This window comes from Pinus tabuliformis, chromosome Q, assembly GCF_031772625.1.
Source record: "Pinus tabuliformis cultivar Carrire ecotype Pingquan chromosome Q, CPIR1, whole genome shotgun sequence".
NCBI classification, from domain to species: domain Eukaryota; kingdom Viridiplantae; phylum Streptophyta; class Pinopsida; order Pinales; family Pinaceae; genus Pinus; species Pinus tabuliformis.
In genome coordinates, this window is record NC_142296.1 from 464,892,662 (window position 1) to 464,908,264 (window position 15,603).

A 15,603-nucleotide genomic window follows, 5' to 3' on the forward strand; every position below is an offset into this window, starting at 1 on the left:
CTCCTTCTTATTTCCTCGTTTTCCACTTTGAGAGAAATGATTTTGTTCCATAGTTTCTCATTTTCTTCAATGGCACTTATTAAATAGTTTCTCATTTTCTTCAATGGCACTTATTAACAGTTCATCTACATTTCCTTCCAGCCCTGAGTCATCATCATCTACGAGTGCCATGAATAATGCTTTTTGGCTTTCATCATGATCACTTTCCTCATCTAATTTCTTTTTGATGACCATAAACTCATCCTCATCAGACTCATCTTGCTTGGAGAAGAAGTTTTTCTTATTGAACCCTTTCTTTTTATGTGCCATTCTTTTAGAATTTCCTTCATCATCACTGTCATGTTTATGAGGACATTTTGCTGCATAATGACTTATTTTACCACATTTAAAACAGATAAGAGGATACTTGCCTTTAAGCTTAGATCCTCTCTTCAGCTTTCGTGCAAATTGAGCCAATTCGGATTCCACATCTGACTCATCACTACAGTCATTCCTTTCTTTCCCCTTCTTTGACTTTGAGGCCTTGAATGCTGCATCTTTGGAGCTTGGGCCACCTTTCCTCATTTCATATGCAGTGAGAATTCCATGGAGTTCATCCATTTTGAGGGTATCTATATCCTTTGCTTCTTCTATAGCGCTTATTTTGGAGTCAAATCTGTCTGGAAGAGACCTTAACATTTTTTGAACAATGGTACTTTCTTCAATTTTTTCGTCCAATCCTTTCAAGGAATTTACCACTTCAACTACTCGGAGGAGATATGCTGCAATGTCTTCTTCATCTTCCATCCTTAAACTTTCAAATTGTCTTCTGTGAGTTTGAAGCTTTGCCTTTTTTACTTTTGAGTCTCCATCGTACAAGCCAACTAGCTTCTCCCACATTTCTTTGGCAGATGTACAGTGCATTTTTGTAAACTCAGAATCAGTGATTCCACTAGTGATGCAGTTCATGGCCTTTGCATTTGCGATGTAGGCTTTCCTCTCGTCTTGGTCTGTTGGAAGAGTGGTAGTCGTTTTGTATTCATTTTGAACAAAATGCCAAACTTCAGGTCCAAGGGACATTAAGTAGTAGGTCATTCTTTTCTTCCAGAAACCAAAGTTAGTGCCATTGAACAAAGGAGGTCTTCCTGATGCTTCATGATTTCTCATCATGGCTACGGATCCTTCTTCAAGCTATTAGGCTAGTATGAAGAAGCCGGCTCTGATACCAATTGTTGGAAATACTAGGGGGGGGGGGGGTGAATCAGTATTTCTTACAATTTTTATTCTAGTGATTGCCAAAAGCATATATAGATATGTATGTGTATACACAGAACACAGAAACCAGCAGCTGGAATAAATGCTTTTATTAAAACTCAAGACAGTACAATGAAATAAATACAATATAAGTATATATCTGACTGTGAATAGTTGCCAAGCTCCAACTTGGACTTCAGTGAGGCTCCAACCTCTAGAGCACCAACTCTGTTTAGCAATGGTTCTGCACTTAGGAGCACCTACCCCTAATGACTTTAGTCCTGTTCAGTTCTAAGGTTTCAACCTCTTGGGCTCCAACCCAACCTTGATATACACTAGTATGTTGCTGCACTCTATTCAGTTGAGGTTCTCTCACTCCTACTCTCCTGCCTCTGCTACTTCTACAGCCTCCGCTGCTTCTGCTCCCTCTTCTGCCTCTAGTTCTTCTCCACCATCACAGCCCCAACAGTCCTCTGTTTTTACTGTTTTATACATTCCCATGCCTTTGTCCATTTGTTTCTGCTTACACCATCTCTTAGGCTTCCTCCTCAGTCGTTGTCATTTCCTCTGACTTGCTTGATCTTTCTATTCAACTTCTTGGCTTTACGGTCACTGTGTGTTAAAAACCGTAACCCAGGTCCCTTTTTTTCAATGATAACAGGCATCCACCGAGAGTGTTTCGTTTAACGGACATGCTACGTCCTATCGCAGTCGCAATCGGCATTATTTCAGCCTCCTGTGCATATATTTTCAAGTCCGCTTTTCACCTCCGATAGTGTTAAACGCATGTATGTAAGGTTTTGGCCACCGATGTATGTTTATGTCGTGGATAATGTTAAAGTATGTATATATGTGTGTGTGTGTGTGTTTCTCCTCTAATAACATACTCTGCGCATATATATAAAAAATCTGCATTTTCCGTTGATCGCTGCACCCCGACGTAATATTCCCTGTCACATCCGACGAAGCCGCACGGTTTAAGCCCTGTCGTCCGATCATCCGCCAAGCGATCCAACGGCATTTGCTCCTCCTAATGCCATAACTTAACCGCATGTTAACGCGCGATAAAGCGGTTTTTGGCCGCGTCCTGTCATCCACGTGTCGTGCAATGAATGGTATCACATGCCATGGTACGTTTACCACCCACCTTCGAAAGCGGTGTGGGAATACCCCTTACCGTCGTCCTCGCTCGCTATCTCCCGTGCATCTTTGTCACCCGCGACCGTTGGATCTGCCTGTCGTGTTGTATCTGTCGTCCATCTGTGCAACTCTGATAGTGTATTTGCCGGGGATTCATAGTATTCCGCCTCCATTTACGTTAATGCATATTTATATGGTTTATGCTCCGATAATGTATTAAACGCATATATGGGCTTTACAGGCCCGATAAGCTTCCGATAGTGTAATCGCTAGCATCTGATAAGCTTCTGATAGTGTAATCGCTAGCACACAACTCTTTTGTGGCCTATACGGCTCCCGATGGCTCCCGATAGCGTTATCTGTGGCATATTTGCTCCTCTCGTCTCCATTTGCTCCGATGGCTCTGTGTGCTCTTCTTCTTTGGCTCTGTCTGCTCCTCTTGGCTTCGTTTTGTCTGCTCCTCAAATATTGCCATATTGACATCAATGACAATCTGTGTCCAGTCCAACAATACATACACTGCAGCCTACGCAAAATAAAATACTGCGGAAACTAAATACTACACTAGAGAGAAATAGAAACACACATCAACGCAGTTGTTTTTGGACAATGTCCCAGGAAAAACCCAATATGGGAAAACCGATGAAGCAGCTGAGGGTTTTAATTATTATGCAGTAGTAAATGTAAGTACAAATCGTTGGATGCCCAAACTGGCTATCTGATATAGAGAAATGCTGGCAAAGAGTTCGTGCGAAAAATCTCACACTGATTCAGGGGATCCGACATTGATTAGGGGCTGGCTGGCTGGCTAACCCCACGCTACTGGGCTCTGCATCACCTCCTCTGCTGATCTCCGATTGTATGGAAATTTGACCTTTTGGCCCTTCGGTCTCACATCCCGGCTTCTGGCATTGGATCTTGACTCTCCCAACTGGATTTCAAAATTCAAACTCCCTCTGAAGCTCTGTGTTGCCTTTGCGTGGCACTCTATTGCCTCTCTAAGCTGCTCTAAGCCTTCTCTGCTTTGCACTCTCTGGATCTGGAAAACTCTCCTTCGGACTACTATCCCATGCCCCTCACTACAAGAAGATCACTCGATCTCACTCCGCAATTCAATGTTGCTAATCTTGAGAAATTCGATCTCTTGATCTCTCTCACTTGATATGTTCTCCAAGTGTCCATCAAGCTCCTTATAATCTCTTGTTGGAGAACCAACGGCCAAGATTAAAACATAATCAAAGGCTAATATTTACTAGGAGTTTATCCTCATCTTCTGCTAGAAGATTCACTCCAGATTTAATTAATACCCTTTAATTAACTAGATTTCCTAAGTTTAGACTTAGGGAACCATTTTAAAAAGTTAATTACTTTATTAAATCATATCTAGGTGGAATTTTCCCAAACGATTTCTGGGTATTGGAGAATGCATGTGTCTTAGCCTCTCTGCAAAATCTCGACGCTAGAGCACATCCAATGCTACAGAAATCAACACTCCCTCTTAGCGAGGAATGTGCTCTAGTGCTGCAACCCACTGAAGCATCACTCTATCTCTGCACCATCTCCTGCTGCGTCGCTGATGTCTGGGTGTTGCTGCCTACCAACTACTGCACAACTCTGATTGTTGCATCCGTGTTGCTTCTGGCCCTGCTAAACTGCTGCCAACACTGCATCTGCACTGCAATCTTCTCCATCTGTTGTTGCTGCAACTACAACAACTGCAACAGAAAAGCATCCAAAATATTGAACCAACTGTGGTTAGTATGATGCATCCGTCATCTGAGTTCTAACTATTGCTAGCCTCTATGTTGTCACTGAAGCCTCTATGTTGTCACTGAAGCCTCTACGTTGTTGCTGAATTTGCACCGTTGCCAACTCTGCTGTGCGCTCCCAGTCTCTGACCTGCTACTAGCTACTACATCTGCCACTCTGGCACCTGACTGCACCAACTACCACTGATCCATCCCGCTACTGCATGTCTTGGGCTCCCGTAGCAAGATACTAATTCATGAGGTGGAGCTCCTCAAGAATCCTACCCATCCTGTAGCTATTTGGGGCTACAACTCCAGATCACCCCACCTCATCCCTGGAGGTAACTCGGCAATCATGGTAAACTCTTCCTCGAATCTGGAGGACAGCCTATCAATCTCTACAGATGAAGCTTGCTAATCCTGCTTCTCCTCCTTGTCCTTCTTTCTAAGAGGACACTGAGTGCTATAGTGGAACAACTCTCCACACCTGAATCACTTGATCTTCAAAATATCCTTCTTTCTTCTGCGTTGCTCCTGCCACCCCTTTGATGCAAGGGCCACGTCCTCCTCCTCCTTCAGCTGTTCCATCCCACTGCTGCTACTGCCACTGATGGTGACCTTCACCAGATCACGCCTCATTTCCTCCTATTGCAGATCAGCGCATACACGTTCCCAATCTGGTAGTTTCTTTTTGCCCAAGGTGCTCTAGACGAAGACTTGCCAATCTTCAGAAACGTTATTCAGCACTAATCGTACAAACTCTGAGGGCTGGGGTGTTGATCCTACTGAAGACAGTTGGTCCCGTACATCTTGAAGCCTTGTAAGGAAGGGGTCCACTCGCTCCCCCTTCTGCATCCTCGTGCATCTCAACTTTTCCTCTAAGTACATCTTCCGTTGCTCAGAAGATCCTTTGTATAGCATAGCTAAGGCTTCCCACATCTATCAGGCAGTATCCTTACCGACTATATGGGATACTACATGATTTCGAACCCCATCAAGAATGATCCTCTTAGTCTTTGCCATCTCAGGCTCGTACTTCTTAAGCCGATCTTGATCCAGGTGGATGTTGGTGGCCACCCACCTATCCCATTTGGACCCCCACAACTGTCTCTTTCAGTTTTTCTGTTTCCTTAATTATAGCACAATTTACTATTTTTAGCAGTTTTTCGGGTCCTAAACTTCCGAAGCCGTTTTGAGGCCCTAAACGACATTTTTTGGGAAATCCACCGCCAGCGATTTTTCTGCCTAAAAATTGTCTTTTCCATCGTAGTCCTCCGAGAGATCTTTCCAACGGGCTATCATGCGCGTCAAACGGAGATAGTACGACCAATTCGCGACCCCGGGAAGTTGATGTACCAACTTACCCAAAAACGGGGCCCATAATTTGGTGTTTCATCTTCTAGGGTTAGGTTTTGGAATGTGAAGGGTATTCCATTGTTTCTCAACAATAAATAGGCCCTCGAGCCTCATTGTAACACAGTTTTTGGAGAACAGTTCAGAGGCATGTAGCCGACACATCTCTTCTCAGAGATAAGCTACCATCGCCCTAGCTGGGTTATTTCCATTTCTATTTGTAAGCATATTTCAGTATTTTCCATTAATGAAATGAAGCATTATTTCCGCTGCATCTCTGTTTTTATGGTTATCGCATCTCTGTATTTATGGTTATCTCTGTAATCTATTGCGTTCCTGCTTAAATCTGGATCAGTGGTATCAGAGCGGTCTGCTTTTTCTCTGTTTTTCTTTGCATGTCCCCAACGAGGTCGGGATATAAGGAGTTAGGTCTGGAACTGGTCGAACCTTTGCAAGACCAGCCTCGCAAATCTCGACGACCTCCCATGGCGGATGAGAAGAAAAACGAGGGGGCAGGAGATCCTATCAAAATCTTGCTCGAAGAAGCCCTCGAGCGACAAAGGAACGCCATGATGGATAGCTTTGCGCAAATCCTTCAGCGGCTATCTAGAGGCGACGCATCGGCTTCCAACAGCTACTCTGGAAACGCCACACCATTTAAGGTACAAGTTAATTTTGAAATCCCCATCTTCGAGGGTCAAATAGACGCAGATGCCGTAGATAAATAGTTAAATCTGCTAGATGGGTATTTTTCTGTTCATGAATTTTCAAGTCGGGAAAAGATTGTTTTTGCTCTTCTCAAAGCAGCCCCCCACGTCAAGGACTGGTGGGAAACATACTGCGAGTAGAAGGATGAAAGTACAGGCTCACTGTTTTCAGCCGCCCCCACTTGGAATGATTTCCGGGATGCCATCAAGGAGCAGTACTACCCTGTCAAAAGCTATGAGGACAAATACATCAAATGGACCACACTGCGGCAGGGACGAGACCAAGATGTGCCGAAGTTCACAAACATTTTTCATACCCTTCGCACACAATTGGGTATGAAAGATTTTGAGCTGCATCTGGTACTCAAATACCGCGGCTGCCTACACAGATACATCCAGGAAGAGATGGAGTTCTTGAACATCTCCTCACTCGGCACAGCATACCGATACGCTGTCAAAATCGAGCAAAAGTTCAAACAGAAGAAGCGAGACTTTGGATCTGCAAATCCAAAGCCCAAAGGACAAAGCCAAGGCGGGGTGACCCAAGACAACCCGTCGAAGCCGCAAGAAAAGAACAACACCACGAAGCCGAAGAAGGACACAGGAAAGTGGTGCGAGTTCCACAAGAGTCCCACTCATAACACAAGTGAGTGTCGGACCAAGCAGTCGCTGGTGGCCGAGTTGAAGGCTTCCGAATCAGATGCATGTTCCGACTCTGAGTCAGAACCCGACAAGGGGAATGACAAAGGGAAGCAGATCATTGATGCAGATCCCAGCGCCACTGTTGCTACTGCCAAGATCCAGAAAAATGAGCCGGAAGATCCAGAGGAGGGGGAACGTCTTTTCCACTCACAGATGTGGGTAAAGGGTTCACCGCTGCAATTCATTGTCGACAGTGGCAGCCAAAAGAACCTCATTTCAGCAGAGGTCGTGAAGCGATTGGGCCTACCGACTACACCGCACCCGCAGCCGTACAGTATTGGGTGGCTTCACGAAGGACGAGATCTAAAAGTTTGCCAGCAGTGTCGCCTTCCCTACAGCATCAAACCCTTCACAGACGAGGTATTGTGTGATGTTACACCTCTGGATGTTTGTGATGTATTATTAGGCCAGCCATACTTGTGGAGGCGACATGCTGTGTATGAGTCCAGGCCTCGTGCTGTCATTATTTCTTTGAATAATTCATTATATAGGATACCAGAGGTAGCCCCACCTACCGCCACATCTTTGATCACGCTAAGAAAGGCAGCAAGCTCATCTCCCACACCAGGAAATTCATCTGTTTGGTTCACTCCCAAAGTAAGGGGAAGATCGTTGCTACATCCATGACCCTCGCAAAGGGTTCCTCCACGCAGCAGCAGCAGCAAAGGGATACGGTCATGGCAGAACACAGGAACAACTTCTCCTCACCCACAGGGGTACCACATAAATTTCAGGTGAGCAACAAAGTTTGGTTACAGTTGCAGAGGGAGCGCCTTACCAGAACCCATCAGAAACTCAGACCACTTCGACATGGTCCTTACACCAGTGACAAGGCTACGGGAAACAATGCTTTGAAGCACAGCATTCCTCCATTCCTTCACTTGCACCGAGTGTTCAATGTGGATCGTCGCCGACCATGCTCCCCACCATTTCTGGACACATCAGAGATTGCAGAACAGCTCACCAAAGACCCAGCTCAGCAGAAGCTTCCTCATCTCAGGGAGGAACTCAACGCAATGGGGACCATTGCTTCCTAAGGGGGGAGGAATGATCCAGGTGGATGTTGGTGGCCACCCACCTATCCCATTTGGACCCCCACAACTGTCTCTTTCAGTTTTTCTGTTTCTTTAATTATAGCACAATTTACTATTTTTCGCAGTTTTTCGGGTCCTAAACTTCCGAAGCCGTTTTGAGGCCCTAAACGATGTTTTTTGGGAAATCCACCGCCAGCGATTTTTTGGTTTAAAAATCGTCTTTTCCATCGTAGTCCTCGGAGAGATCTTTCCAACGGGCTATCATGCGTGTCAAACGGAGATAGTACGACCAATTCGCGACCCTGGGAAGTTGATGTACCAACTTACCCAAAAACGGGGCCCACAATTTGGCGTTTCATCTTCTAGGGTTAGGTTTTGGAATGTGAAGGGTTTTCCATTGTTTCTCAACAATAAATAGGCCCTCGAGCCTCATTGTAACACAGTTTTTGGAGAACAGTTCAGAGGCATGTAGCCGACACATCTCTTCTCAGAGATAAGCTACCATCGCCCTAGCTGGGTTATTTCCATTTCTATTTGTAAGCATATTTCAGTATTTTCCATTAATGAAATGAAGCATTATTTCTGCTGCATCTCTGTTTTTATGGTTATCGCATCTCTGTATTTATGGTTATCTCTGTAATCTATTGCGTTCCTGCTTAAATCCGGATCAGATCTACATTGGCAGGTACAACTACCACACTATTGACATAAGTTTCGAGATCATGCTCATCTAGAAGGCAGGATATCCTAGCCTTCCAGATCACATAGTTGGAGGCTCCGTCCAACCGATCTTGATCTCTCAACCCAGCTAATGCCATCTCTCCTAAAAAAAAGTTGAACTGCTCCCTCTTCTCCTTTGCGCAACTTCTGCCCAGCTATTTGCACTCCCTTCTGGAGTGAGAAATCCCGCACACAACCACTGTTGCTCTACTTCGAAAAATTGAACTTCTTGGCTAGAAGTCCTCTAAGGAAGAAATTCCCTCAGTATGTGCCCTTCTCTCACACCGATTCAGGAGATTTGACATTGATCAGGGGTTGGCTGGCTGACCCCACGCTGCCTTTGCGCAACTTCTGCGTCAATCCTACGCAGATCTGCGTCACACTAGCTAGGCTTTGCGTCACCTCCTCTATTGATCTCCTGCTATTTAGAAATTCGACCTTCTGGCCCTCCGATATCACACCCCAGCTTCTGGCACAAGATCTCAACTCTCCTAGCTGGATTTCGAACTCCCTCTGAAGCTCTATGTTGCCTTTGTATGGCACTACACTACTTCTCTGAGCTGCTCTAAGCCTTCTCTGCTTTGCACTCTCCGGATCTAGAAAACTCTCCTCTGGACTACTATCCCTGCCCCTCACTGCAAGAAGATCACTCAATCTCACTCCGGCAACTCAACGCTGCTACTCTTGAGAAATTCGATCTCTTGATCTCTCTCACTCAATATGTTCTCCAAGTGCCCATCAAGCTCCTTCTTATAATCTCTCGTTGGAGCACCAACGACCAAGATTAAAACATAATCAAAGGCTAAGATTAACTGGGAGTTGATCCTCGTCTTCTTCTAGAAGATTCACACCAGATTTAATTAATACCCTTTAATTAACCATATTTCCTAAGTTTAGACTTAGGCAACCATTTTAAAAAGTTAATTATTTTAATTAAATCATGTCTAGGTGGAATCTTCCCAAACGATTTCTGGGTATTGGTGAATGCATGTGTCTTAGCCTCTCTGCAAAATCTCAAGGCTAGAGCACATCTGATGCTACAGAAATCAACAATCACCACCATTGTAAGTCCCAGGTCACAAGTCAAAAGCATTGTAACAACCATGTGAGGTTTTGTAGTATTTATCATCACCATTGTAAGCCCAAGGTGTTATGCAACCAACACAACGGGGAAATGATGTGGCAAGGGCAGGATGATGTGGCAACATTAAACAGTACATAAAATTTTGAGAGAGACACAATACAGAGCATGGCTGATTTAGCCATGTGCCAAAATTGTTAAATATTCAAGGGTGTTGGACATCCAGTGAGTAGGTGGCTAGGTAAAGTTAGTAAAGGAAGAAAGGTCAAGTCAAGTTAACCTTTGGAGAAGTCAACTAGCCATTGGGTAGTCTAACTAGCCATTGGGGACTTCATAGATTAGGCAGTTATGTCATGGACCAAGAAAGTAGCCATCACAAAGCAAAATACTCTCCCAATTGATCAAGTCAATCTCCCTAGTCAAATCAATTTCTTCCAAGGATCAAGTTGAACTTCTTCAAGGACCAATGAGTGGGATGTTGAGCTACTAAAGTCTACTATTCTTCATTGTTGACCATTCTGGGCCATTAGAAAGGGAATTATGGACTAAATTGGGCATTGTGAGCTAAGATGACCCCTTAGTTGTCAAATAATTCCTTGTAATGTAATATTTTATAAAAATAATTGTCTCCAACTAGTGGATGACTAGGAAAAAATAAATTTGGAGTCCAACTAGTCATTAAAAATGTTTGATAAAAGGATGGCCTCCTCTCTTGTAATTGATGTTGTTGTTGTCATATGAGATAAGTGTGCCATCAATAATGAAGAGCTTCATTTTGCAAACTTTTGTTCAACATTTTCTTGTTCATTGTGTGGGATGGTTTTTATTTGTATTTCTTTTCTTGATTAATTTTGCTATTATAGTTATAATCTAATAATCTCTCTAATAAGGGTTGAGGGAGAAACCTTACCCATGGCTAGCAATTAGGCTATGTTAAATATCGAGTTGGGTTTCATTCTATACTATTGCATTTTGTTCCATAGTTGAGTAAAGCAACTAGGAGTGGAAAGTTAGTAGAACAGAGATGGTTAAACTTTTGTAGCATCTTTACAGGCCATAAGTCTCAAGTAACTCCATAAAAAGTACCTCTTGCTTTGTACTTGCATATTTTCCATACCATAGAAAATAGAGCAACCTCACTTCCTAGCTACGTTTTCTCCCATAAGCATTTCCCAAGGAAACATTTTTGCCTATTGTGGATGGTGTGCGTATTTTTTTCTATTCTATATTTCTCGCACTCCAACGAATTTATTCATTATGCAAAAAACAATAAATCAAGAATTAGAGATCTAAAAGGAATTAACACTCACAATAAAGATTTCAATAATTTTATCAGATGTGTTTTTACCAACTGTTCCAATAGAATATCCATGGCAATTTACAAAGCATTGAAATATGGGAATAAGCCATATAATATGACATAGTAAGCAATGTAGTCAGTTGCTACCACGCAAAAGCATGCATCCAAGTGAAATGAGGACATGGGGTCCAACTATGGCCTTTCTTCCTAAATCTTAATTTTGTTGAAATTCTGATGTTCTAAGCTGTAACAATTACTTATTCCAAAACTTATTTTTGCTGCAATATTAGTTAAGCAATTGTAGATAGAACATAAACCAAATACACAATTGAAGACAACCAAGAACAAGATAAGACAGAGAATTTAGGTCCAATGACAAGGGAAAAATCCACAAGGGGAAAACCCAACCAGATTCTTCTTCTATTAGATATCAATTGTTCAGCAAAGATACAAAGTACAATGAGAGATCAAGAGAATGAATAAGTTCACCCAAATCTGAACAAGCTATAGCATGAAGATCACTGGTAGTAGCCACTGATGCAAATACTTAATCAACCTTCAAGTTCTGCTCTTACTCTCCAAGTCTCTCCGTCTCACAATCTTCTTCATGTCTCTCCAACTCTCTCTCTCTCTCAAGTTCGAATTCTTCTTTCACAATGCAGAAGTAGTGAGAATGAGATGATATGAGCTACATATATATAGGAGGAGCAACAAATTCTGGCCATAAACAAAGAGCAATATGCATGCTTTGAGGAGGAGCTACATATGCCAATTAGGGAGGTACACATGTCTTTGTAACTCATGTCATTAAGGAGGTACGCATGCCTTAGTAACTTATGCCATAAAGGTGATCAGCACATGCCTCAGTAACGTATGCCAAAAAAGAGAGAATATAACATGTGCATTAAAGAGTGTGTAAGAGGAATATTTTAATACATGCTTTAATGAGTGTGTAAGAGGAATATACCATGTTTTTAATGAGTGCGTAAGAGAGAGTGTAACGTATCCATTAAGCAAGAGAAAGTAACGTATGCATTAATTGAGGGGAGTTACATATGACATGATTGAGAGACATCAATTTCCTTTTAATAATAATATAATAGTATCATAAAGGATGATAATAATAATAATAATATTGATGATTAATTAAACAAAGCCTTTCGGTGGAAATCACATGAGAGAATTTTTTGGCCGACGTGTTTCAAACCAACAAGTGTGGTTCATCATCAGGACCAGATGAAGAGGCAAACCATGGCAAAGGCTTAAATAAAGATCAATGTAGAGACATAATTTCAAGTAACGGCTATATTTGAACAATAATGTTTAAATTATAATATTAATTTATTAATATTAATATATTAATTTAAATTAATTTATTAATATATTAATATATTAAATTATGATATTAATTTATTAATATAGAAATTACTACCCTATACGGAAGGGCCACTGCTATTAAAGTTCATCACTTTGAACGGTCTCGCGTAAGGGTTTCCAAGTTGAAGACAGATCTGGCTTTTCTAAAACGATGTAGAGACTCTTGTCTCTACATTGCTCTCTATTTAAGCCTTTGCCATGGTCTACCTCTTCATCTAGTCCTGATGATGAACCACACTTGTTGGTTTGAAACGTGTCGGCCAAAAAATTCTCTCATGTGAATTCCACCAAAAGACTTTGTTTAATTCATTATGGATCACAGAAGCTTGAATACAGAAATTACTACCCTATACGGAAGGGCCACTGCTATTAAAGTTCATCACTTTGAATGGTCTTGCATAAGGGTTTCCAAGTTGAAGACAGATCTGGCTTTTCTAAAACAATGTAGAGACTCTTGTCTCTACATTGCTCTCTATTTAAGCCTTTGCCATGGTCTGCCTCTTCATCTGGTCCTGATGATGAACCACACTTGTTGGTTCGAAACGCATCGGCCAAAAAATTCTCTCATGTGATTTCCAACGAAAGACTTTGTTTAATTCATTATGGATCACAGAAGCTTGAATACAGAAATTACTATCCTATACGGAAGGGCCACTGCTATTAAAGTTCATCACTTTGAACGGTCTCGCATAAGGGTTTCCAAGTAGAAGACAGATCTGGCTTTTCTAAAATGTTGTAGAGACTCTTGTCTCTACATTGCTCTCTATTTAAGCCTTTGCCATGGTCTGCCTCTTCATCTGGTCCTCATGATGAACCACACTTGTTGGTTCGAAACGTGTCGGCCAAAAAATTATCTCATGTGATTTCCATCGAAAGACTTTGTTTAATTCATTATGGATCACAGAAGCTTGAATACAAAAATTACTACCCTATACGGAAGGGCCACTGCTATTAAAGTTCATCACTTTGAATAGTCTCACGTAAGGGTTTCCAAGTTGAAGACAGATATGGCTTTTCTAAAACGATGTAGAGACTCTTGTCTCTACATTGCTCTCTATTTAATCCTTTGCCATGGTCTGCCTCTTTATCTGGTCCTGATGATGAACCACACTTGTTGGTTCGAAACGCATTGACCAAAAAATTCTCTCATGTAATTTCCACCAAAACACTGTTTAATTCATTATGGATCACAGAAGCTTGAATACAGAAATTACTATCCTATACGGAAGGGCCACTGCTATTAAAGTTCATCACTTTGAACGGTCTCGCATAAGGGTTTCCAAGTAGAAGACAGATCTGGCTTTTCTAAAATGTTGTAGAGACTCTTGTCTCTACATTGCTCTCTATTTAAGCCTTTGCCATGGTCTGCCTCTTCATCTGGTCCTCATGATGAACCACACTTGTTGGTTCGAAACACATCGGCCAAAAAATTCTCTCATGTGATTTCCACTGAAAGACTTTGTTTAATTCATTATGGATCACAGAAGCTTGAATACAAAAATTACTACCCTATACGGAAGGGCCACTACTATTAAAGTTCATCACTTTGAATGGTCTCGCGTAAGGGTTTCCAAGTTGAAGACAGATATGGCTTTTCTAAAACAATGTAGAGACTCTTGTCTCTACATTGCTCTCTATTTAAGCCTTTGTCATGGTCTGCCTCTTCGTCTGGTCTTGATGATGAACCACACTTGTTGGTTCGAAGCGTCGACCAAAAAATTCTCTCATGTAATTTCCACCAAAAGACTGTTTAATTCATTATGGATCACAGAAGCTTGAATACAGAAATTACTATCCTATACGGAAGGGCCACTGCTATCAAAGTTCATCACTTTGAACGGTCTCACATAAGGGTTTCCAAGTAGAAGACAGATCTGCCTTTTCTAAAACGTTGTAGAGACTCTTGTCTCTACATTGCTCTCTATTTAAGCCTTTGCCATGGTCTGCCTCTTCATCTGGTCCTCATGATAAACCACACTTGTTGGTTCGAAACGCTTCGGCCAAAAAATTCTCTCATGTGATTTCCACCGAAAGACTTTGTTTAATTCATTATGGATCACAGAAGCTTGAATACAAAAATTACTACCCTATACGGAAGGGCCATTGCTATTAAAGTTCATCTCTTTGAACAGTCTCGCATAAGGGTTTCCAAGTTGAAGACAGATCTAGCTTTTCTAAAATGATGTAGAGACTCTTGTCTCCACATTGCTCTCTATTTAAGCCTTTGCCATGGTCTGCCTCTTCATCTGGTCCTCATGATGAACCACACTTGTTGGTTCGAAACGCGTCGGCCAAAAAATTCTCTCATGTGATTTCCACCGAAAGACTTTGTTTAATTCATTATGGATCACAGAAGCTTGAATACAGAAATTACTATCCTATACGCAAGGGCCACTGCTATTAAAGTTCATCACTTTGAACGGTCTCGCGTAAGGGTTTCCAAGTTGAAGACAGATCTGGCTTTTCTAAAACGATGTGGCGAATTTTGTCTCTACATTGCTCTCTATTTAAGACTTTGCCATGGCCTGCCTCTTCATCTGGTCCTGATGATGAACCACACTTGTTGGTTCAAAACGTGTCGGCCAAAAAATTCTCTCATGTGATTTCCACCGAAAGACTTTGTTTAATTCATTATGGATCACAGAAGCTTGAATATAGAAATTACTACCCTATATAGAAGGGCCATTGCTATTAAAGTTCATCACTTTGAACGGTCTCGCGTAAGGGTTTCCAAGTTGATGACAAATCTGGCTTTTCTAAAACAATGTAGAGACTCTTGTCTCTACATTGCTCTCTACTTAAGCCTTTGCCATGGTCTGCCTCTTCATCTGATCTTGATGATGGACCACACTTGTTGGTTCGAAACTCGTCGACCAAAAAATTCTCTCATGTGATTTCCACCGAAAGACTTTGTTTAATTCATTATGGATCACAGAAGCTTGAATACAGAAATTACTACACTGTATGGAAGGGCCACTGCTATTAAAGTTCATCACTTTGAATGGTCTCGCGTAAGGGTTTCCAAGTTGAAACCAGATCTAGGATTTCTAAAACGATATAGAGACTCTTGTCTCTACATTGCTCTCTATTTAAGCCTTTGCCATGGTCTGCCTCTTCATCTGGTCCTGAAGATGAACCACACTTGTTGGTTCGAAACGCGTCGGCCAAAAAATTCTCTCATGTGATTTCCAACGAAAGACTTTGTTTA

At 42.0% G+C, this 15,603-nt stretch overlaps 1 protein-coding gene across 2 annotated transcripts in view; it reads right to left on the minus strand.

Moving 5' to 3' along the window:
- LOC149220199 (serine/threonine-protein kinase STY46-like) overlaps positions 1 to 15,603 on the minus strand; it is a 432,848-nt gene that overhangs the window by 60,183 nt on the left and 357,062 nt on the right. The window lies entirely within an intron of this gene.